The 25,074-nt window shown below is 50.7% G+C and overlaps 5 non-coding genes across 5 annotated transcripts; all 5 read left to right on the top strand.

Annotated features, from left to right (window-relative positions):
* Nucleotides 1-4,043: 4,043 nt before the first annotated feature.
* On the top strand, nt 4,044-4,125 carry TRNAS-UGA (transfer RNA serine (anticodon UGA)). Its single transcript has one exon. It is a non-coding gene; the product is annotated as a tRNA-Ser (tRNA).
* Nucleotides 4,126-5,920: 1,795 nt separating this feature from the next.
* On the top strand, nt 5,921-6,002 carry TRNAS-CGA (transfer RNA serine (anticodon CGA)). Its single transcript has one exon. It is a non-coding gene; the product is annotated as a tRNA-Ser (tRNA).
* A 546-nt stretch (nt 6,003-6,548) lies between these two features.
* TRNAS-CGA (transfer RNA serine (anticodon CGA)) lies at nt 6,549-6,630 on the top strand. The gene has a single exon. It is a non-coding gene; the product is annotated as a tRNA-Ser (tRNA).
* A 1,797-nt stretch (nt 6,631-8,427) lies between these two features.
* On the top strand, nt 8,428-8,509 carry TRNAS-CGA (transfer RNA serine (anticodon CGA)). Its single transcript has one exon. It is a non-coding gene; the product is annotated as a tRNA-Ser (tRNA).
* Nucleotides 8,510-15,510: 7,001 nt separating this feature from the next.
* TRNAS-UGA (transfer RNA serine (anticodon UGA)) lies at nt 15,511-15,592 on the top strand. Its single transcript has one exon. It is a non-coding gene; the product is annotated as a tRNA-Ser (tRNA).
* Nucleotides 15,593-25,074: the final 9,482 nt, after the last annotated feature.

Below are 25,074 nucleotides of genomic sequence, written 5' to 3'. Positions count from 1 at the left end.
CAGCGTCAGCAAACGGGTTCGTTTCGTCCCTTTCGTGGCCAAGGAAGGGGCGCCCCCACACGTGCTGCCAGCCACGCGCTGCAACAATCCTTTCAACGCGGTGGCGGCCGTGGAAACCGCCGTGGTGGCGGTCGGGGACAACGGCGGGGTCAGACCACACCTTCCCCCGCAGCATCTACCCCTAAATCCTCCTAGTCCTTGCTTTTGGCCCCATGTGACGTCAGTGGGTGGCAGGGTTCGCCATCACCACGCTCACTGGCGCACGATCACTTCGGACAGGTGGGTGCTGCAAATCGTCCGAAGGGGCTACTCCCTCCCCTTCGAGACCTCTCCTACAGCCATGCCACCGCAGAACCACGGTGTGTCGGGGGACCACTTGACACTTCTGCAGGAGGAAGTTACGGCCCTCTTGGCCAAGGGGGCCATCGAGCGCGTTCCTGGGCCAGAAGTAGGGCGTGGTTGCTATTCCCACTACTTTCTGGTGCCCAAGAAGGACAAGGGGGGCCTACGTCCTATCTTGGATCTAAGGAACGTCAACGGCTTCCTCCGGAAGGAGAAGTTCAAGATGTTGACGTTAGCTCAGGTCTTGGCTGCTCTAGACCCACAAGACTGGATGGTAGCGTTGGACTTGCAGGACGCCTATTTTCACATTCCCGTCCTGCCGGCCCACCGGTGTTACCTGCGGTTCACGGTAGGCCTGGAGCACTTTCAGTTTATCGTGCTCCCCTTCGGCCTTACCAGCGCCCCACGGGTGTTCACAAAGGTGATGGCGGTGGTCGCAGCCCATCTGCGCAGGTTGGGGGTTTCAGTCTTCCCCTACCTAGACGACTGGTTGTTGAAGGCGGGCTCGCCCCAGACAGTCGTCCACCACCTTCAGATGACGGCAGACCTCTTGCACGACCTGGGGTTCTCCATCAATGTGCCGAAATCACACCTGTGTCCCTCTCAAAAGCTCCTTTTCATCGGAGTGGTTCTGGACTCAGCGCAGTTTCGGGTTTATCCCCCGGAACGGCGGGTTCGGGATATTCAGGCTTTGATTCCCATCTTTCAGCCGCTATCCCGAGTTTCGGTCAGGTTGACGCTGCGGCTGCTGGGACTGATGGCTTCCTGCATCCTTCTGGTGCATCACGCCCGGTGGCGGATGCGGGCTCTGCAGTGGGACCTGAAGTTTCAGTGGGCACAGCATCAGGGCAACTTGTCCGACCACGTCTTGATCTCGGAGGGCACTGCGAGACAACTGCAGTGGTGGCTTACGGACCGCGATTGGGTCAGGGGCAAGTCCCTCTCCCTTCCCCAACCGGAGCACGTTGTCGTGACGGACGCGTCCCTCCAGGGCTGGGGTGGCCACTTGGGAGAGGCAGAGATCAGAGGCATCTGGTCTCCGGCGGAGTCCCGGCTCCATATCAACCTGTTGGAGCTGCGGGCGATTCGTCTGGCACTAAAGGCATTCCTCCCCTTTGTCAACGGGAGTGTAGTGCAGGTGTTCACCGACAACACCACCGCCATGTGGTACTGCAACAAACAGGGCGGAGTGGGGTCGTGGACCCTTTGCCAGGAGGCTCTGCGCCTCTGGCAATGGCTGGAACGTCAGGGCGTGACTCTGACGGTTCAACACCTGGCAGGTTCCCTGAATGCCAGGGCGGACGAACTCAGCCGTCGGTGCTCGATGGATCACGAATGGCGTCTGAACTCGGACGTGGCGCAAGGCATCTTTCTGCAATGGGGAGAGCCTTGGTTAGATCTATTCGCCACAGAAGAGAACGCGCAATGTCATCAGTTCTGCGCGTTGGAGTTTCCAAGACGGCACTCGCACGGCGACGCCTTTCGGCGCGAGTGGAATTGCGGTCTGTTATACGCCTTTCCGCCTATACCACTTCTGCCCAGAGTGCTGAAGAAGATCAGGCGCGACCGGGCCCAAGTTATCCTTGTGGCTCCGGACTGGGCTCGAAGATACTGGTATCCCGAGCTACTCAGCATGTCAGTCGGTCCCCCGATCCGCCTGCCCCTTCAGGAGGACCTTCTGTCGCAGCAGCAGGGGACAGTCCTCCACCCGAACCTGTCCAGTCTCCACCTCCATGCTTGGAGATTGAGCGGCGGCAGTTGAGGCCATTTGACTTGCCTCCTGAAGTCTGTGATGTTATTCTGGCAGCCAGGCGTTCCTCCACTAAGTCGGTATACGCCTGTCGGTGGAACAGATTTGTGGCATGGTGCACAGCAAAGGCTGTGGATCCTCTTTCTGCCCCTCTTTCGGAGGTTCTTCTGTTTCTTCTTTCTCTTGCCCAGCAGGGCTCTGCTCTGGGCACTATCAAGGGCTACCTTTCTGCCCTTTCAGCCTTTTTGAGGCTTCCTGATCAGCCTTCTTTGTTCAAATCCCCGATTGTAACTCGATTCTTGAAAGGCATCACTCACATGTTTCCACCTGTTCCGTTTGTGATGCCTCAGTGGGATTTGAACCTGGTTCTAACTTTCCTGATGTGTGCTCCCTTTGAGCCCCTTCATTCTTGCCCTCTCCGTCTCCTGACTTTAAAGACAGCTTTCCTGGTTGCCATCACCACTGCCAGGAGGGTGAGTGAGCTCCAGGCTCTTTCTGTCCAGCCTCCTTTCCTGTCCATTCATCCTGACAAGGTGGTTCTGAGGACTACACCTTCTTTCCTGCCCAAGGTTGTTTCGGCCTTTCACATCGGGCAGTCCATCACCCTCCCTTCCTTCTTCCCGCCTCCGCATCCTTCAAAGGATGAAGAGCGGCTCCATCGTCTGGACCCAAAACGTGCGCTTTCATTTTACATGGATCGCACTCGCCAGTTCCGGGTGGATGACCAACTGTTTGTTGGCTACGTGGGTGCGAAGAAGGGACGGGCAGTTTGTAAACGAACCATCTCTCGATGGGTCGTCCTCTGCATCAAAGCGTGCTACTCTTTGGCTCGGAAGGAGCCTCCTGTTGGGCTGAGGGCCCATTCCAATCGGGCCACGGCCTACTGCCCTGGGCCGGGGAGTCCCCTTGCAGGACATTTGCCAGGCGGCTACGTGGGCCTCGCTGCACACCTTTGCGAGGCACTACTGCCTGGACAGTCAAGTCCGGAGGGATGGCTTCTTTGGCCGTTCTGTCCTCCAGGACTTTCTGGTGTAGTTTTGTATTGGTTCGCAGACCCACCACCGGGGTTGGTATTGCTGGGGTATGTATTCTAAGGTAAGGAATCTAACACTAACGTGTTTCTTTCAGATGAACAAGTTACTTACCTTCGGTAACGATATATCTGTAAAAAACATTAGTTAGTGTTAGATTCCTTACCGAACCCACCCATCCTCCCCGTTCTGCGAACTGATACCTAGGGTTAAGGTCATCCCTTTCAGGGCCCTAGTTTTACATGGCACCAGTGTTGGTTCTCTCATGGCTCTGCGTCTCCTGGCGCGGAAAAGCTGTGTGCAAAGAACTGACGTCAGCGCGCGGAGGCGGCGTCTATATACTCCAGCGACGTCATCACGGCGCACGACGCCGACGACGGACGCGGAGCCGCAGGGGACGCCTGCAGACGACGCCTACCGACGCGCAGGGGTACTGCTACGCAAAAGTTTCCAGATCCAGACTGACGCCTGGGGATATTCTAAGGTAAGGAATCTAACACTAACTAATGTTTCTTACAGATATATCGTTACCGAAGGTAAGTAACTTGTTCGTCTGGACCTGTCCTGCATGATCTAGACAAGTCACGAAAAGAGTAATTATTTTTTTTATGAAGCGTGTCTTGTTTAGGCTTTTGGACTCTTTCTGAGTATACTTAAGGGCCCGTTGCCACCGCCGTAATATATGGCAACAAGGGTAGAAATGTGCAGTGATTGATTACCGCTCATCTGTGCCCTGTCACTCATTTTGAGTGATGCATATTGCTATTTTTATTAATTGTATGAAAGTATGCGAAATAAGTGAGGACAACAGGGCACTGCTGGTATGTGCCCAGTCCTTCCGTTACTTTATTTTTTAGGTCTCGACCTGACATGAGTAGCGCATGGCTCGTATACGACAACAGTGACATCTTACTCACGCAGCTGCGATGGCCGAGTGGTTAAGGCGTTGGACTTGAAATCCAATGGGGTTTCCCCGCGTAGGTTCGAATCCTGCTTGCAGCGGCATGAGATTTTGCATGAACACCATTTGGGTTAGTTAAGTAAATGTTCACTTCTCATTACGCAATCCTCATCAGGTCACAGAGTTAAACTGCAAAAACTCAAACTAGATGTAAACATTGAGACAATTTCCACACCCAGGAAGTGTTTTAGAGAGCAGGTGGCTTGGAAGGGTTCGTAGTCTGGACCTGTCCTGCCTGATCTAGACAAGTCATGAAAAGAGTACTTTTTTTTATGAAGCGTGTCTTGTTTAAGCTTTTGGACACTTTCTGAGTACACTTAAGGGCCCGTTGCCACCGCCGTAATATAGGGAAACGAGGATAGAAATGTGCAGTGATTGATTACCACTCATCGGTGCCCTGTCTCTCACTTTGAGTTATGCGTATTGCTATTTTTATTAATTGTATGAAAGCATGCAAAATAAGTGAGGACAACAGGGCACTGCTGGTACGTGCCCAGTCCTTCTGTTACTTTATTTTTTAGATCTCGAGCTGACATGAGTAGCGCATGGCTCGTATACGACAACAGTGACATCATACTCATGCAGCTGCGATGGCCGAGTGGTTAAGGCGTTAGACTTGAAATCCAAAGGGGTTTCCCCGCGTATGTTCGAATCCTGCTTGCAGCTGCATGAGATTTTGCATGAACACCATTTGGTTTAGTTAAGTAAATGTTCACTTCTCATTACGCAATCCTCATTAAGTCACAGAGTTAAACTGCAAAAACTCAAACTAGATGTAAACATTGAGACAATTTCCACACCCAGGAAGTGTTGTAGAGAGCAGGTGGCTCGGAAGGGTTCGTAGTCTGGACCTGTCCTGCCTGATCTAGACAAGTCATGAAAAGAGTACTTTTTTTATGAAGCGTGTCTTGTTTAAGCTTTTGGACTCTTTCTGAGTACACTTAAGCGTCCGTTGCCACCGACGTAATATAGGGAAACGAGGATAGAAATGTGCAGTGATTGATTACCGCTCATCTGTGCCCTGTCACTCACTTTGAGTGATGCGTATTGCTATTTTTATTAATTGTATGAAAGCATGCAAAATAAGTGAGGACGACAGGGCACTGCTGGTACGTGCCCCGTCCTTCTGTTACTTTATTTTTTATGTCTCGGCCTGACGTGAGTAGTGCATGGCTCGTATACGACAACTGTGACATCATACTCACGCAGCTGCGATGGCCGAGTGGTTAAGGCGTTGGACTTGAAATCCAATGGGGTGTCCCCGCGTAGGTACGAATCCTGCTAGCAGCGTCATGAGATTTTGCATGAACACCATTTGGTTTAGTTAAGTAAATGTTCACTTCTTGTTACGCAATCCTCATCAAGTCACAGAGTTAAACGGCAAAAACTCAAACTAGATGTAAACATTGAGACAATTTCCACACCCAGGAAGTGTTTTAGAGAGCAGGTGCCTCGGAAGGGTTCGTAGTCTGGACCTGTCCTGCATGATCTAGACAAGTCACGAAAAGAGTAATTATTTTTTTTATGAAGCGTGTCTTGTTTAGGCTTTTGGACTCTTTCTTAGTACACTTAAGGGCACGTTACCACCGCCGTAATATAGGGAAAAGAGGGTAGAAATGCGCAGTGATTGATTACCGCTCATCTGTGCCCTGTCACTCACTTTGAGTGATGCTTGTTGCTATTTTTATTAATTGTATGAAAGCATTCAAAATAAGTGGGGGATACAGGGCACTGCTGGTACGTGCTCAGTCCTGCCGTTACTTTAATTTTTAGGTCTCGGCATGACGTGAGCAGCGTATGGCTCGTATACGACAACAGTGACATCATACTCATGCAGCTGCGATGGCCGAGTGGTTAAGGCGTTTGACTCGAAATCCAATGGGGTTTCCCTGCGCAGGTTCGAATCCTGCTTGCAGCGTAGTGTGATTTTGCATGAACACCATTTAGTTTAGTTAAGTAAATGTTCACTTCTCGTTACGCAATCCTCATCAAGTCACAGAGTTAAATGGAAAAAACTAAAACTAGATGTAAACATTGAGACAATTTCCACACCCAGGAAGTGTTTTAGAGAGCAGGTGCCTCGGAAGGGTTCGTAGTCTGGACCTGTCCTGCATGATCTAGACAAGTCACGAAAAGAGTAATTATTTTTTTTATGAAGCGTGTCTTGTTTAGGCTTTTGGACTCTTTCTTAGTACACTTAAGGGCACGTTACCACCGCCGTAATATAGGGAAAAGAGGGTAGAAATGCGCAGTGATTGATTACCGCTCATCTGTGCCCTGTCACTCACTTTGAGTGATGCTTGTTGCTATTTTTATTAATTGTATGAAAGCATTCAAAATAAGTGGGGGATACAGGGCACTGCTGGTACGTGCCCAGTCCTGCCGTTACTTTAATTTTTAGGTCTCGGCATGACGTGAGCAGCGTATGGCTCGTATACGACAACAGTGACATCATACTCATGCAGCTGCGATGGCCGAGTGGTTAAGGCGTTGGACTCGAAATCCAATGGGGTTTCCCTGCGCAGGTTCGAATCCTGCTTGCAGCGTAGTGTGATTTTGCATGAACACCATTTAGTTTAGTTAAGTAAATGTTCACTTCTCGTTACGCAATCCTCATCAAGTCACAGAGTTAAATGGAAAAAACTAAAACTAGATGTAAACATTGAGACAATTTACACACCCAGGAAGTGTTTTAGAGAGCTGGTGGCTCGGAAGGGTTTGTAGTCTGGACCTGTCCTGCCTGATCTAGACAAGTCATGAAAAGAGTACTTTTTTTTATGATGCATGTCTTGTTTAGGCTTTTGGCCTCTTTCTTAGTACACTTAAGGGCCCGTTACTACCGCCGTAATATAGGGAAAAGTGGGTAGAAACATGCAGTGATTGATTACCACTCATCTGTGCCCTTTCACTCACTTTGAGTGATGCATGTTGCTATTTTTATTAATTGTATGAAAGCATGCAAAATAAGTGAGGACAACAGGGCACTGCTGGTATGTGCCCCGTCCTTCCGTTACTTTAGTTTTTTAGGTCTCGACCTGACATGAGTAGCGCATGGCTCGTATACGACTACAGTGACATCATACTCACGCAGCTGCGATGGCCGAGTGGTTAAGGCGTTAGACTTGAAATCCAATGGGGTTTCCCCGCGTATGTTCGAATCCTGCTTGCAGCTGCATGAGATTTTGCATGAACACCATTTGGTTTAGTTAAGTAAATGTTCACTTCTCATTACGCAATCCTCATTAAGTCACAGAGTTAAACTGCAAAAACTCAAACTAGATGTAAACATTGAGACAATTTCCACACCCAGGAAGTGTTGTAGAGAGCAGGTGGCTCGGAAGGGTTCGTAGTCTGGACCTGTCCTGCCTGATCTAGACAAGTCATGAAAAGAGTACTTTTTTTTATGAAGCGTGTCTTGTTTAAGCTTTTGGACTCTTTCTGAGTACACTTAAGGGTCCGTTGCCACCGACGTAATATAGGGAAATGAGGATAGGAATGTGCAGTGATTGATTACCGCTCATCTGTGCCCTGTCACTCACTTTGAGTGATGCGTATTGCTATTTTTATCAATTGTATGAAAGCATGCAAAATAAGTGAGGACGACAGGGCACTGCTGGTACGTGCCCCGTCCTTCTGTTACTTTATTTTTTATGTCTCGGCCTGACGTGAGTAGTGCATGGCTCGTATACGACAACTGTGACATCATACTCACGAAGCTGCGATGGCCGAGTGGTTAAGGCGTTGGACTTGAAATCCAATGGGGTGTCCCCGCATAGGTACGAATCCTGCTAGCAGCGTCATGAGATTTTGCATGAACACCATTTGGTTTAGTTAAGTAAATGTTCACTTCTTGTTACGCAATCCTCATCAAGTCACAGAGTTAAACTGCAAAAACTCAAACTAGATGTGAACATTGAGACAATTTCCACACCCAGGAAGTGTTTTAGAGAGCAGGTGCCTCGGAAGGGTTCGTAGTCTGGACCTGTCCTGCATGATCTAGACAAGTCACGAAAAGAGTAATTATTTTTTTTATGAAGCGTGTCTTGTTTAGGCTTTTGGACTCTTTCTTAGTACACTTAAGGGCCCGTTACCGCCTCTGTAATATAGGGAAAAGAGGGTAGAAATGCGCAGTAATTGATTACCGCTCATCTGTGCCCTGTCACTCACTTTGAGTGATGCTTGTTGCTATTTTTATTAGTTGTATGAAAGCATTCAAAATAAGTGGGGGATACAGGGCACTGCTGGTACGTGCCCCGTCCTTCCGTTACTTTAATTTTTAGGTCTCGGCCTGACGTGAGCAGCGTATGGCTCGTATACGACAACAGTGACATCATACTCACGCAGCTGCGATGGCCGAGTGGTTAAGGCATTGGACTCGAAATCCAATGGGGTTTCCCTGCGCAGGTTCGAATTCTGCTTGCAGCGTAGTGTGATTTTGCATGAACACCATTTAGTTTAGTTAAGTAAATGTTCACTTCTCGTTACACAATCCTCATCAAGTCACAGAGTTAAATGGAAAAAACTCAAACTAGATGTAAACATTGAAACAATTTCCACACCTAGGAAGTGTTTTAGAGAGCAGGTGGCTCGGAAGGGTTTGCAGTCTGGACCTTACCTGATCTAGACAAGTTACGAAATGAGTAATTTTTTTTATGAAGCGTGTCTTGTTTAGGCTTTTGGACTCTTTCTGAGTACACTTAAGGGCCCGTTGCCACCGCCGTAATATATGGAAACAAGGGTAGAAATGTGCAGTGATTGATTACCGCTCATCTGTGCCCTGTCACTCATTTTGAGTGATGCGTATTGCTATTTTTATTAATTGTATGAAAGTATGCAAAATAAGTGAGGACAACAGGGCACTGCTGGTATGTGCCTAGTCCTTCCGTTACTTTATTTTTTAGGTCTCGACCTGACATGAGTAGTGCATGGCTCGTATACGACAACAGTGACATCATACTCACGCAGCTGCGATGGCCGAGTGGTTAAGGCGTTGGACTTGAAATCCAATGGGGTTTCCCCGCGTAGGTTCGAATACTGCTTGCAGAGTCATGAGATTTTGCATGAACACCATTTGGTTTAGTTAAGTAAATGTTCACTTCTCGTTACGCAATCCTCATCAAGTCACAGAGTTAAACGGCAAAAACTCAAACTAGATGTAAACATTGAGACAATTTCCACACCCAGGAAGTGTTTTAGAGAGCAGGTGCCTCAGAAGGGTTCGTAATCTGAAAGAAACACGTTAGTGTTAGATTCCTTACCCTAGAATTTCCCCAGGCGTCAGTCTGGATCCGGAAACATTTGCGTAGCAGTACCCCTGCGCGTCGGTAGGCGTCGTCTGCAGGCGTCCCCTGCGGCTCCGCGTCCGTCGTCGGCGTCGTGCGCCGTGATGACGTCGCTGGAGTATATAGACGCCGCCTCCGCGCGCTGACGTCAGTTCTTCTTTTTTCCGCGCCAGTGGACGCAGATCTGAAGAGCAGTACTCCGGTCTTTTGACCAAGTTTTTTCGTTGTTATTTCTCTAATTGTGCCTGATAGGATGCCTGGGTTCAAGCACTGTGATGACTGTGAGCGCACGATGTCGGTCACAGACCATCACCGCCTCTGTCTCCGGTGTCTGGGCCCCGACCACGACGTGGACTCCTGTGTCGACTGCCGGGCCCTCACCAACAAGGCTAGGCGGGAGCGGTCCCGCAAGCTGCTGGAGCTCCGGGTGTCGGCCCCACGTCGGGACCGGGAGCGGTCCCGGTCCGGCCAGAGGTCGAGAGAGCGTTCGAGGGAGCGGTCGCGGAGCCGCGCCGAGCGTTCCGGAAGTCGACACCACTCGTCAGGCTCATCAGGTAAGAGGCACAAGAAGTCGGGGCGTCGTCATCGTACCCCCGACTCCCCCCGACGCTCGCGCGATGCGGCCGGGGGCTTGGGTGACCCCAACCCCGCGGCTCCGCGAGAGTCGCCGGCGCGGCCTGCCTCATACCCTCCGGTCCCTGGGCATGGCGCGACGCCTGAGGAGATCGAGGCGTTCCTCATGGCCATGAGGGCGCTCGCTTCTCCAACGGGGCCTACGGCGCCTTCGGGCCCAGTGCTACCGTCTGGGGGCCCTGGCGGTTCGGGTGTCCCTGCCTCGGCGCCGTCGGGTGCTCCGGCCCCGTCGCCGCCGACGGCTCCGACCCCGGCGCCGCAAGGGCCTTCGGGATCGGCGCCGGCTGGTCTTCCGGCCTCCCCGGCGCCGTTACCATCGGGGTTACCCCCGACGCCGCCCCCGCGCGGCGCCGGTTCTCCGGTGCTGGCTCCGGCCGGCGGCGGGGTTCCGGCGCCGGCTCCGGGCGGCGCCGTCCCCTTACCTTCACCGACGCCGGACGCGGCGCCGGACGGGCGTCGCTCGACGCCGGTCCCGGCGCCGATGGGGCCCATGAACCCCGAGGAGCCGGTCTACATCGTTGACTCCGAATACGGAGAAGATGAAGAGTTCGGTGAAGGTTGGGAGGGGTCCGAGGACCCTCTGTCACGCGAGTGCCAGTATGACCCGGACTGGACAGGTGACTTGGGGGATGCCAGTGGTCTGGACGACTCTCCTAACCCTGGTTTGATCTCTCCTCCTTCCGTGGCATCGGTGGAGGGAGCTGCCTATTCTGTGGTGCTGATGAGGGCTGCCAAGGCCTTACACCTTGAGCTCCCCGTCGCGGCCGTGAGGCCTAACATCCTCACCGAGGTCTTCAAACCGCAGTCATGCCCACAGGAGCCACTGCTGCCGTTTAATGAAGCCTTGTCAGACGTTCTGTTGGGCACGTGGTCCAGGCCCGCTTCAGGTGCGCCTGTTGATCGGAACGTGGCCAGGCGCCACCGTCCTTGTCCGGACGACCCCAAGTTCCTGTCTACCCACCCCACCCCTGAGAGTCTGGTGATCCAGGCCTCGACCTCCCAGTCTGCATTCCCGTCGGCCCCGCCCGACCGGGAATCCAAGAGGTATGACCAATTTGGCAAGAAGGTCTTCTCGTCCATTAGTTTGGGCCTGCGGTCTTGCAACACCGCTTGCCTCTTGGGCCGCTACACCCACTCTGTGTGGGATACGGTCGCGGAACTGCTGCCAGAATGCCCCATGGAGGTGCGGGCAAAACTCGGTCAAGCTGTGGCTGAGGGCCGGGATGCAGCGAAATATTCGATACTGTGTGGTCTTGATACGACCGACTCGCTGGGCAGGGCTATGTCAACGACGGTGGCGATTCGTCGCCACGCCTGGCTGAGATCCGCCAATTTTTCGGCTGATGTCCAGAATACCTTGATGGACATGCCGTTTGATGGCTGTCACCTGTTCGGTGACAAGGCGGACCACGCGCTGGAACGCTTCAAGGACTCCAGGGTCACGGCCAAGTCCTTGGGTCTCTCGACCCAGCGTCAGCAAACGGGTTCGTTTCGTCCCTTTCGTGGCCAAGGAAGGGGCGCCCCCACACGTGCTGCCAGCCACGCGCTGCAACAATCCTTTCAACGCGGTGGCGGCCGTGGAAACCGCCGTGGTGGCGGTCGGGGACAACGGCGGGGTCAGACCACACCTTCCCCCGCAGCATCTACCCCTAAATCCTCCTAGTCCTTGCTTTTGGCCCCATGTGACGTCAGTGGGTGGCAGGGTTCGCCATCACCACGCTCACTGGCGCACGATCACTTCGGACAGGTGGGTGCTGCAAATCGTCCGAAGGGGCTACTCCCTCCCCTTCGAGACCTCTCCTACAGCCATGCCACCGCAGAACCACGGTGTGTCGGGGGACCACTTGACACTTCTGCAGGAGGAAGTTACGGCCCTCTTGGCCAAGGGGGCCATCGAGCGCGTTCCTGGGCCAGAAGTAGGGCGTGGTTGCTATTCCCACTACTTTCTGGTGCCCAAGAAGGACAAGGGGGGCCTACGTCCTATCTTGGATCTAAGGAACGTCAACGGCTTCCTCCGGAAGGAGAAGTTCAAGATGTTGACGTTAGCTCAGGTCTTGGCTGCTCTAGACCCACAAGACTGGATGGTAGCGTTGGACTTGCAGGACGCCTATTTTCACATTCCCGTCCTGCCGGCCCACCGGTGTTACCTGCGGTTCACGGTAGGCCTGGATCACTTTCAGTTTATCGTGCTCCCCTTCGGCCTTACCAGCGCCCCACGGGTGTTCACAAAGGTGATGGCGGTGGTCGCAGCCCATCTGCGCAGGTTGGGGGTTTCAGTCTTCCCCTACCTAGACGACTGGTTGTTGAAGGCGGGCTCGCCCCAGACAGTCGTCCACCACCTTCAGATGACGGCAGACCTCTTGCACGACCTGGGGTTCTCCATCAATGTGCCGAAATCACACCTGTGTCCCTCTCAAAAGCTCCTTTTCATCGGAGTGGTTCTGGACTCAGCGCAGTTTCGGGTTTATCCCCCGGAACGGCGGGTTCGGGATATTCAGGCTTTGATTCCCATCTTTCAGCCGCTATCCCGAGTTTCGGTCAGGTTGACGCTGCGGCTGCTGGGACTGATGGCTTCCTGCATCCTTCTGGTGCATCACGCCCGGTGGCGGATGCGGGCTCTGCAGTGGGACCTGAAGTTTCAGTGGGCACAGCATCAGGGCAACTTGTCCGACCACGTCTTGATCTCGGAGGGCACTGCGAGACAACTGCAGTGGTGGCTTACGGACCGCGATTGGGTCAGGGGCAAGTCCCTCTCCCTTCCCCAACCGGAGCACGTTGTCGTGACGGACGCGTCCCTCCAGGGCTGGGGTGGCCACTTGGGAGAGGCAGAGATCAGAGGCATCTGGTCTCCGGCGGAGTCCCGGCTCCATATCAACCTGTTGGAGCTGCGGGCGATTCGTCTGGCACTAAAGGCATTCCTCCCCTTTGTCAACGGGAGTGTAGTGCAGGTGTTCACCGACAACACCACCGCCATGTGGTACTGCAACAAACAGGGCGGAGTGGGGTCGTGGACCCTTTGCCAGGAGGCTCTGCGCCTCTGGCAATGGCTGGAACGTCAGGGCGTGACTCTGACGGTTCAACATCTGGCAGGTTCCCTGAATGCCAGGGCGGACGAACTCAGCCGTCGGTGCTCGATGGATCACGAATGGCGTCTGAACTCGGACGTGGCGCAAGGCATCTTTCTGCAATGGGGAGAGCCTTGGTTAGATCTATTCGCCACAGAAGAGAACGCGCAATGTCATCAGTTCTGCGCGTTGGAGTTTCCAAGACGGCACTCGCACGGCGACGCCTTTCGGCGCGAGTGGAGTTGCGGTCTGTTATACGCCTTTCCGCCTATACCACTTCTGCCCAGAGTGCTGAAGAAGATCAGGCGCGACCGGGCCCAAGTTATCCTTGTGGCTCCGGACTGGGCTCGAAGATACTGGTATCCCGAGCTACTCAGCATGTCAGTCGGTCCCCCGATCCGCCTGCCCCTTCAGGAGGACCTTCTGTCGCAGCAGCAGGGGACAGTCCTCCACCCGAACCTGTCCAGTCTCCACCTCCATGCTTGGAGATTGAGCGGCGGCAGTTGAGGCCATTTGACTTGCCTCCTGAAGTCTGTGATGTTATTCTGGCAGCCAGGCGTTCCTCCACTAAGTCGGTATACGCCTGTCGGTGGAACAGATTTGTGGCATGGTGCACAGCAAAGGCTGTGGATCCTCTTTCTGCCCCTCTTTCGGAGGTTCTTCTGTTTCTTCTTTCTCTTGCCCAGCAGGGCTCTGCTCTGGGCACTATCAAGGGCTACCTTTCTGCCCTTTCAGCCTTTTTGAGGCTTCCTGATCAGCCTTCTTTGTTCAAATCCCCGATTGTAACTCGATTCTTGAAAGGCATCACTCACATGTTTCCACCTGTTCCGTTTGTGATGCCTCAGTGGGATTTGAACCTGGTTCTAACTTTCCTGATGTGTGCTCCCTTTGAGCCCCTTCATTCTTGCCCTCTCCGTCTCCTGACTTTAAAGACAGCTTTCCTGGTTGCCATCACCTCTGCCAGGAGGGTGAGTGAGCTCCAGGCTCTTTCTGTCCAGCCTCCTTTCCTGTCCATTCATCCTGACAAGGTGGTTCTGAGGACTACACCTTCTTTCCTGCCCAAGGTTGTTTCGGCCTTTCACATCGGGCAGTCCATCACCCTCCCTTCCTTCTTCCCGCCTCCGCATCCTTCAAAGGATGAAGAGCGGCTCCATCGTCTGGACCCAAAACGTGCGCTTTCATTTTACATGGATCGCACTCGCCAGTTCCGGGTGGATGACCAACTGTTTGTTGGCTACGTGGGTGCGAAGAAGGGACGGGCGGTTTGTAAACGAACCATCTCTCGATGGGTCGTCCTCTGCATCAAAGCGTGCTACTCTTTGGCTCGGAAGGAGCCTCCTGTTGGGCTGAGGGCCCATTCCACTCGGGCCACGGCCTACTGCCCTGGGCCGGGGAGTCCCCTTGCAGGACATTTGCCAGGCGGCTACGTGGGCCTCGCTGCACACCTTTGCGAGGCACTACTGCCTGGACAGTCAAGTCCGGAGGGATGGCTTCTTTGGCCGTTCTGTCCTCCAGGACTTTCTGGTGTAGTTTTGTATTGGTTCGCAGACCCACCACCGGGGTTGGTATTGCTGGGGTATGTATTCTAAGGTAAGGAATCTAACACTAACGTGTTTCTTTCAGATGAACAAGTTACTTACCTTCGGTAACGATATATCTGTAAGAAACATTAGTTAGTGTTAGATTCCTTACCGAACCCACCCATCCTCCCCGTTCTGCGAACTGATACCTAGGGTTAAGGTCATCCCTTTCAGGGCCCTAGTTTTACATGGCACCAGTGTTGGTTCTCTCATGGCTCTGCGTCTCCTGGCGCGGAAAAGCTGTGTGCAAAGAACTGACGTCAGCGCGCGGAGGCGGCGTCTATATACTCCAGCGACGTCATCACGGCGCACGACGCCGACGACGGACGCGGAGCCGCAGGGGACGCCTGCAGACGACGCCTACCGACGCGCAGGGGTACTGCTACGCAAAAGTTTCCAGATCCAGACTGACGCCTGGGGATATTCTAAGGTAAGGAATCTAACACTAACTAATGTTTCTTACAGATATATCGTTACCGAAGGTAAGTAACTTGTTCGTCTGGACCTGTCCTGCATGATCTAGACAAGTCACGAAAAGAGTAATTATTTTTTTTATGAAGCGTGTCTTGTTTAGGCTTTTGGACTCTTTCTGAGTATACTTAAGGGCCCGTTGCCACCGCCGTAATATATGGCAACAAGGGTAGAAATGTGCAGTGATTGATTACCGCTCATCTGTGCCCTGTCACTCATTTTGAGTGATGCATATTGCTATTTTTATTAATTGTATGAAAGTATGCGAAATAAGTGAGGACAACAGGGCACTGCTGGTATGTGCCCAGTCCTTCCGTTACTTTATTTTTTAGGTCTCGACCTGACATGAGTAGCGCATGGCTCGTATACGACAACAGTGACATCTTACTCACGCAGCTGCGATGGCCGAGTGGTTAAGGCGTTGGACTTGAAATCCAATGGGGTTTCCCCGCGTAGGTTCGAATCCTGCTTGCAGCGGCATGAGATTTTGCATGAACACCATTTGGGTTAGTTAAGTAAATGTTCACTTCTCATTACGCAATCCTCATCAGGTCACAGAGTTAAACTGCAAAAACTCAAACTAGATGTAAACATTGAGACAATTTCCACACCCAGGAAGTGTTTTAGAGAGCAGGTGGCTTGGAAGGGTTCGTAGTCTGGACCTGTCCTGCCTGATCTAGACAAGTCATGAAAAGAGTACTTTTTTAGGTCTCGTAGACCTATTGCTGCCAAATTGCCTCTGAAGCGACCTTCACAGGTGGACGAGCGCCGATATACCAGCGTGAACGCGCACGCCCAGCCCCCGGAGCCGTGCACATCTCCGATCTCAGTCAGCCATGCCTCTCTCAGTTCTCAGTTGCGCGCACACACACACACTCTGCATACACACACACACTGTATACACACACGCAGGCACACACACTGCATACACACACCCTCACCCATCCCCACTCACCGGGCTGACTCAGGAGTCCCCCGCTGCTCTCGAGGCTGGTCTTTCCTCCTCAGGTGTGCAGGGTTAGCGGCTCAGGCTCGGCAACAGCAGGCGACGCAGAAGGTGATGACGAGCTCCCTAGACGTCCGATGTGCATGCTCACGGCGTGACTTGCTCACGTACAGCTGAGGTGCATGCTCACGTCGTTATCCTTCGCTTGTATTTATTTCATTTTGCGGCCGCAAATGCTTGTGCGGCCGCCAATGCTTGTTATGGACCAGCGCTTACTTTTCCTCCACAGCTTTCTGTTATAGTTGTACCTTAAGCGTGAGGGTTATCGATAAGACAGTGATACTCACTGATACATCTTGTAATGTGCCTTGTAGCGCTTGTAATTACCTTGGGGTGCTGTTATACTTCTGGTTGCCTATTCCATAGTAAAAATAGCGCAAATGGGCTTCTTTTCATGTGGCTTTGCATTTTACTTTAGCAAACCTCCTCAGGCCTTTTAATGCAGCAGGCATTAGCAAGCGCAGTAATTTACAGCAGGCAGCCCTGTGAGACACGGGCTCGCCCTATTTTGGCTTTGTTTCATGGGCCTCGCTCGAATGCCAGCAAGTCAAGCAGAAAGGTGTGCTCACTCTGTCTACATTTGATCGAAAAACTGACTAATGGATTGTATATGCATCTCCCGTTACGAGCCCATCCCTTTTAAACACCATCAGATAACTCGAGTGAGCTACTGCGTTGGACGCGATTAGTGGTCGCCTGTCCCATTTTTATAATTGTTTAATCTGAGACGCACAGAATAAGCAATAAAATAACAACTTTAATTTTAAAACGAAGGCAGCTTTCAATTTGTGGTTTGTGCAACGGACGCCAAGTAGAAGGCTCAGTGGATCGAGCACCTGCTGCCAAATAGGTGTAGAGCCTGAGGCTAACAGGTTCAACCCCAAGCAGGGCCAACTCTGCCTATCATCGTTGCCGAATCTAAACATAATCACGAATGTCTGTCATCATTAATTGCGTAAGAACCCTCCATCACAGCGGCGGTGCGTAGCTGGCCCTGGCTGCCCATGTTCGAGGTTATTGCCCTTGCGCCGTGACTAATCATGCTCAGTGTGTCATGTAACACTTGCGCTATGGCCAAAAGCGTTTTCGTGTTATCACCCTAGTGCTCAGGTTCTGTGTTTAAACTGGTACAATTCTATGGCCCTGGTCCTGTGGGTAATCCTGTTCCGTTTTATCACCTGGGTGCTTTAGTTTGCTCCGTGTTACCAACTTTCTACCGCCTTTCAGCAGTGGTTAAACGTGTTGTAGTTCGGCATGGTGCTGTCATTCATTGTGTACCATGTTGTAACTTTGGCACTGTGATTACAAGTTTCCTTAGATCACCCTGGTGCCGGCATTAAACACATTCCTTTCTCGCCGTGATGCTCTGGTTAAACATGCCTTTGGTGTTCACCCTGGGATGCTTATTTGATGTGCTCCATATTATTGCGCTGCTGTAATTCAAGGTATTCTATGTTATAACACTGACACTGATCGAGAGCTTCCTAGTTTCGGGACTACTGTGCAAGGAGTCACAGATAAAAGGCCTGTGATGTGCTGGTGACCTCATCATCCAGTCACTCTCAGAGGGAAAGCTAACAATCAACTCGACCGGCTAGAGACATCCTTCAGAAGAAAAAAAACAAACAAAAAAAACCTTTGGTGCTTTCTGGGCAACGCTAAACTCGTGAGCTGTACCAAAAAACTCACGAATCATGAAAATGATGTGTCTCCAAACATTGTTTTAGCAAATTCTTATTATCCATCCCCTATGAATGCTACAGACACTGACACAGTGGGTTTATTTCGTGTATTGCGTTATATGGCTCTGTATATAGTGATTTCTACCCAAATTATACGGCTTAAAGCTCTTTCTCAAATGTCGAGAAAGAAGCTATTTATATGCCAGGGCTGAATTAAGTCAGTTTTACGTTCCTCTTGTTGAAGACTGATAGAAGTACATACGTCCATTTACTCAATCTGATCTTTCATATTTCTGTCTATCTGTATCGTAATTTCATGCAAGCATGGAGATATTTCGTGGTGACTACACTTGTGTATTTAGAAAAAGACGATGTTATGATGCTCATTATAACTCTTTTTATGACTGGAGCACTGAGATGAGCCAGACAAACAATTTTCGTTAAATCTTTAGGTAAGGGAGAGCTGTGCCCTAGAGAGAGCTGGGTCATGCCCGGAAAAACTGTAATGCACTGACCAGTGAACATAAACATTACTAGTGGGATTTTAAAGGGTAGCGCTGTGGTGTCTATCTTTGCACCTAACTGTTTGCGTAGTTAGCTATCTTGGCTCTATTTGCCAGTTTGATTGGTCTTGTGTAAGCAAGTGAGACATTGGTCTTGAGGCAAGCAATAAGAACGAGTCGCTTACCCATAGTTAGTAATGAACTTAATTGTGCGTCCGTTGCAATCTTGGGGCCTGACGCCACTGCACTTGATGCACTAAGGATAACTACATCATGGTGCACTAACGATCACCCGTATTATTGTAGCATAGCTAACCTTCAACAGCCGTCCTGATGCACTCGACAAGGATAAGCTATGTAATGTGTCACAACTGGCACAGTAGAAAGATTATCAATTTGGGTGTTTCGGACAATAACATCCCTACTGCAAGGCATTAACAGCTGCAAGTATCCCTCCTTGATGGTGGCTTATCAACCATAATAAGGTCACCAGTTTCACTACTGGGATTCACATTTTACCTGCAGTAGGTGTCTTGACCCACTGATCTATCCTAAAGTTTTGATGTACAGTCACTATGTAGATGCTGCAAAAAATGCGTTAAACATTGATCTACCCAGATCAGGTAGCCATGTCGGTGCTTGTGGAAGTGGCATCATTTGTTCTTGGGATTCTAGTGGGAACATTGCACCAGTCCAAACGACCCTTATTGATGGTAGGTTAAAGATATCCTTATTAGAATGCTATCCTAGTGGTAGCTGTGGGGAGCAGCCTTCAGGCTAAGCCTGGGAGGAATGTAAAGCAGCCTGTTTTACCAGTCTATAATCTCATGTACGAGTAAATGATAGGAGAACCACACCAGGTGTAGATAAAACTTATGTATTTGTTCTAAACACATCCCTCTAGTCCCTTTATGCGGCTAGAGGCAAATAATTAGTCCGCAACTTATTTAACACACAGTAGATTAGCACAATATACGTTGAGCTCTAGGGGCATACCAAGCCATATATCAAAAAAGTGGTATAAGAACCACGAATGTCTGGGGATGCTTGTGATAATGTCCGGTTGGCTGGGATGGTATTTACCAGAAGCCAAAGTGGGGAGCTAAAAAGGCTCTTGTGCCATTTTTACAGCCTGGCATAGTTGGGGCTGTGCTAATCCTTTTGTGTAAAGACTTTGATGCTGCACTGTCAAACAGACTGTCCTTTTTTCACACATAGAGCCTATGCATAAAGGCGTGGGTAGAAAACCAGGATTAAGAGGCGAGGGCCTCGTCTGCACCACAATTTTCATTTAGTAACCAATGAATGTTAAAATAGGAAGCCAATTCTACAGCCTAGCATGGTTAGGGCGGTGCTGATCCTAGGCTTAAAGACTTAGTTGCTGCACCGGCAGACAGACTGTCCCTTTCAAACTTAGATCCTATGGCCTAAAGACGAGGGAGGAAACCCAGGAATAGGAGGAGATGTCCTGGTCTGCAGCTGAATTCTAGTAACAATGAAGGTGCCGTGGCACTGCACTTCACACTGTGTAACGTCCTTAAGGAGTCATGTGGGCACTATTGGATTCACGGTGGACCCCATGCACTGCGTCACTATACTGCACACTGGGTACTATTCTTTAATGAAGGTCATTCTACAGGGCACTCTCTCCGTAACACTAATCCAAACACACTACTTGGGACACAAACTGAGGCTATGCTTAATACTTACAGTTGGAAGTGTTAATGAGTATGCATCGGGCGCTAATTTTATCTAAAACTTAGCATGTGATGGCAATGTAAGACAAGCACGTGTACAGCAGTTATCGCCAGAAACACTGATGGTTTGTGTTTATCTTTTCCATTTATGTATGGCCGGGTCCATGGTGGACATCTGTGAAGTGCTCCACACCCCAACGGCTGCAACAGGTGGACAGCCCAAGGAATGCGTACGTCAGGTAGAGGATGGCAAGCGACAACGCAAGTGTGATGAGCGAGCAAGGACGCAGGAGGTGCCAACACAGGGTTGATTGTTTTTGGTGTATAAACCCTAGATTGGGCTGGCCGCAGTAATGTAGCGGGATGTTGCTTCACATAAAGTGGCAGTTTTTTCCTTAACAGGAAATGTATCTCTACAGTAACGGCGCCTGCGCTCGCAGGGCCACCAGTGTCAGCATGGGATATTCATAGGTTACCAATTGGTAGGGCCAACGGTAGGGATGGGGCAGTGCACAAGGGTGTGCACTGCTAGCCTTGGCAACCCCTGGAATAATAGGCCTATGCAACGCCTCATCACCCCTGGTCGGGAAGTGGGGACTTTCATAGTACAGTAGTACCATACACGTAACATTTCCCAGAGCGTAGTGGCCAGGTGTGGGTGGTTAGACTTCACATTACGCCAGTGGGGGGGGTACACTGATAGTACCAGGATACCCCGGTCACAGCAACTACAGGGACCCTCGATAGGCATGCCCCCCCCCCACCCTCAGTCATTATCTGACATGGGGTAACGTTGATAGGGGTTAATTGGGCAAAAGGGGTTGTGGTTGAAGGGATAAATCACACTAGCAAGCAAGTTAGCAAAATGTAAAACCCAAACTGCACCATAGGGGGGCTCAGTTTTTTCCCAGGCTGCAGGTAAAAGGGGGGGGTGGACTCGGCGTGTGCGCGGAGTCACTCGGTGAAGAATTCCTCGGTAAAGAGGACCTAATTTTCTTGCAGGATCGGGTAGATGGAGGGCGGAGAGTGGGGGGTGCACGGTCTCCTTCCACGGCAGGGGGGGGCTTCGCCTCAGTCAGTTCAGGGATTATATGTCGGATTTACTAAGAAGACATACTGCACCTCCTTCGGCGGTGATCCTCCATCTAGGAGGGGAATGATCTGGCAGGTCTGGGTAGAAGGGTCCTCCTGGAAGAGATTATATCAGCAGCAGGGTGGCGGGCAAAGCGGTTACCGGGGGCGTGATTGTATGGTCACAGCTGATACCGAGAATGCAGTGGAGAGGGGGGGACTCAGTTAGCGCGTTGAATCACTCGGTAAAGAGGGTCAACAACAAGCTGGACAAGTTATTCAGAACTCCGGTCTTACAGACCATACCTCATGGGTGCATCTGGGGGGAGCACTTCTACCTGCGGGACGGGGTCCATTTAACAGAGGCGGGAAATGCCCTTTTCAGGAATATCTTGGCATGGGTTGACGTCTTTGCAGGTAGGTTATGACCTTTCTATAGGTAGGGGCGGGGGGGGCCAGATAGTCGGTCAACTATGCTGGCCTGTGGCGGTAAGGTCATAATCGGTGAGCAGCATTTTAAGGTCCTTAGGGGGGGGCGGGCCCATTCACGAAAGGGCCGCCCGTCGGGAGGGATTGGTCTCTCCCAGAACTTCAGGGGCAGGATATGATATCCATTACTTAGAAGGGTGCGGGGGAGGGAGTCCACGCTTTCCTCAGGCTGGTAGCCACCCCTCACAGACACTATGACGTCATCAAGGTGCGCAAGTGTGGGCCCTCCTGTTATGGTTTAATGGAGTTCAGAGCGCACGTGGGTGAAACGTGCCCTGGGTTGCGCATGCGCCATCTCGAACGTGAGAGCGTAGCTGTAAAGGATCTGACACCGGTTAGCGACCTTGCCGTCCGACTTAATTATTAGAATGCATTAAATTTTCAGGATGTTTAGATTAGGTTAGGAAACACGCTGTACTAGATATTTGTTAAGGTTAGCCCATCATACAATGTCAAAATGGATGTTAAATCTAATGTTCTGAAATGTGCATTTAATAATTGTCAAAATGTTTATTTTATTAAAATTTTCATTTTATTTCATATTTTAATAAATACGGCCAGGGGGGCCCTGTCCCCCTGACTTCCAAAGACCCATGTCTTGACTTGTTGAATTAAGTAATGCATTTTGTGAAGTAAGGAGGGGGGTGGCCGGTAGTCCCAGACCATGAGAAAAGGGGGGGCCAACCGGCCCCCACGCATGCATGGCGGGGCCCGGCCCCTCCCATATCCCGTTCCCTTCGTGGTGGCTTGCCCCCGCCCCCTCGCCCCGGAAGTAGTTGTGCACTTCCGGGCCGAGGGGGCGGGGCCGCGACCTCGAAGGGGTTAAGAGCCTGGGAAGCGCGGGTAGCGGCCTCTTTGTGCCCGCGCTCCCCAGGCTCGCTCCTCGCCCCACCGTGGGGCTGTTTAATTTTCCCCACCCTCCATCCCTTTGGTTAGCGGAATTGGGGTAAAGACAATGGTAGGTATACTGTCTAGCGATGTCCAGGATCATAGGAAAGAAATGCTTGCTGCCTTAGGCCTTTTTTCCCCGTTACAGGTGAAATGTGCATCTGTATATGCTTGGTGCTTTGCTGTGGTTTTTTAACTAATTCTTTCCTTAGGCTTTTTTCCCGTTTACAGGAAAATGTACATATGTAGATGTGTTGTGCTTTGCTGTGGTTTTAACCAATTTTGTCCTTAGGCCTTTTTTCCATCTTAGATAGCAATGTCGTATTTATTATGTGGGTTTGGCGGTAAGGTCATAATCGGTGAGCAGCATTTTAAGGTCCTTAGGGGGGGGCGGGCCCATTCATGAAAGGGCCGCCCGTCGGGAGGGATTGGTCTCTCCCAGAACTTCAGGGGCAGGATATGATATCCATTACTTAGAAGGGTGCGGGGGAGGGAGTCCACGCTTTCCTCAGGCTGGTAGCCACCCCTCACAGACACTATGACGTCATCAAGGTGCGCAAGTGTGGGCCCTCCTGTTATGGTTTAATGGAGTTCAGAGCGCACGTGGGTGAAACGTGCCCTGGGTTGCGCATGCGCCATCTCGAACGTGAGAGCGTAGCTGTAAAGGATCTGACACCGGTTAGCGACCTTGCCATCCGACTTAATTATTAGAATGGATTAAATTTTCAGGATGTTTAGATTAGGTTAGGAAACACGCTGTACTAGATATTTGTTAAGGTTAGCCCATCATACAATGTCAAAATGGATGTTAAATCTAATGTTCTGAAATGTGCATTTAATAATTGTCAAAATGTTTATTTTATTAAAATTTTCATTTTATTTCATATTTTAATAAATACGGCCAGGGGGGCCCTGTCCCCCTGACTTCCAAAGACCCATGTCTTGAATTGTTGAATTAAGTAATGCATTTTGTGAAGTAAGGAGGGGGGTGGCCGGTAGTCCCAGACCATGTGACCCAGAGCAAGAGGGAGTAAAACACACAAGAAGGAAAGAAGGGGGTGGGGTGGGGCGGGGAGAACGACGGTAAAAGTGAACTGGAGCGAGAGCAGGCATATGTAAGATTGAGACAGAGAGGCGGGTGGTGCCTGGTAATGGATGAATGAGACATGAGGTGGTGTCGAGACCACGCTCCACTGGTATTTGGCAACTCAACATTCGATAGCGTGTGCCGCGTGTTTCTGAGCAAACCGTCTGGCCCCGGCACTTATTATTTTACAAATTAAGCCCCGTGGATTACTAGTGCAACACTGTGTAATGTCGGTTGGTGCAAATGTTTCTTGGTAACTTGAACAATATTGTGCATCACCCGCGCATAATTGCCAGACAGTGGTGCAATTGGCATGGCCTGGCCCGAGGAAGCGTGCGAGGGACACATAATGGGACATTTGATTCTGAAGGCCTCTGCGAGAGCCGCATATCCCGCCTTCCTGTCTGCTCGCGGGGTGTCGCACAGAGCTGTCATTGAGGTGAGGCCTGGTCTAAGAGGACATGCTAAGCATACCGCCGAGGCCAGTCACGCATGGATGTATTTCGGTGGCCGCTCCCAATGGATTCCCCGAGAACGTGAGAAGTGTTTGAAGCGGTCTATTTTTAAGAGACGTCAGTAATAACTTGGCAGCAGGCCGGCCCATCTCCAAGCCCAGCGAGGGTCAGATGACACGAGGCACCTTGCTTGCAGGCTTGGTCCAGTGGCGAAGCTGCCCATATGAAGTAACCTGTGATCTCCAACCTAACTTCTTCAATGGACTCCTTCAGCTACGCTTGCTGAGCAAAATCTCCCAGCTGCCGGAGCAGTGATGTGCGTGACAGACTTTCTAGTGGATAGGAGCTGAATCAGATTGTCAGAATGCCGGACGAAACAGGTACATGGTGGGAGGGGCGGCCTGTTTGCTGATTTGGACACAGACTGATTTGATTTTTTTGTTTTTTCACCTGTTTTCAATTTGTTTCAGCCCTGAGCAATACACTCTTATGGGAAATGGGAGACTTGAGGGGGTGGGGGTCCTAAGTGCATCCTTTTGCTGAGCACCTGTACGTAGTCAATGTTTTTGATAGTTAGTCCAAGCGATGGCGGCGTTAATCTTTAAGGGCAAAGTACTACTGTATTCCTAATGCTGGGGGAACATTTGTGTTTGTAAGAAAGAGCTATCCCGAGTCTCAATTTAATTGACAAAATACAAGTTTTTCCGAACTTTTGACTTTCTCAAAACTGTTTCATAATAGGACTAACATGTGGGATAATTTAACACATTTTGGGCGTGCTACAAAAAAAAAAGACTCATTCATTTTATTTTTAGTGATATTTTCGGTTGTGCTAATATAGTTTTACAGATATGTGCCAACATGTGTGGACTTTGCTAACTACAACCGCATTATGTGTGTAATGCTGGAGTCGGGGCAGTCCTTCTTGATACTTTCTACAGTCTGTTGTAAAGATGAAGCCCTTATTTGAGCATTAGAATTCATCATGAACATATTAAAAGTAAAAGATTTGATAAATGTCAAGGCTATTTAAGTTCACGAATTTCCTTATGTATAAATGTTCTTACTTACCAGAGGCTAT

The sequence above is a fragment of the Lissotriton vulgaris genome, chromosome 11 (assembly GCF_964263255.1).
Source record: "Lissotriton vulgaris chromosome 11, aLisVul1.2, whole genome shotgun sequence".
Lineage (NCBI taxonomy): Eukaryota > Metazoa > Chordata > Amphibia > Caudata > Salamandridae > Lissotriton > Lissotriton vulgaris.
The sequence above is the reverse complement of the archived record's forward strand: the minus strand, read 5'-3'. Positions and strand labels throughout refer to the sequence as shown.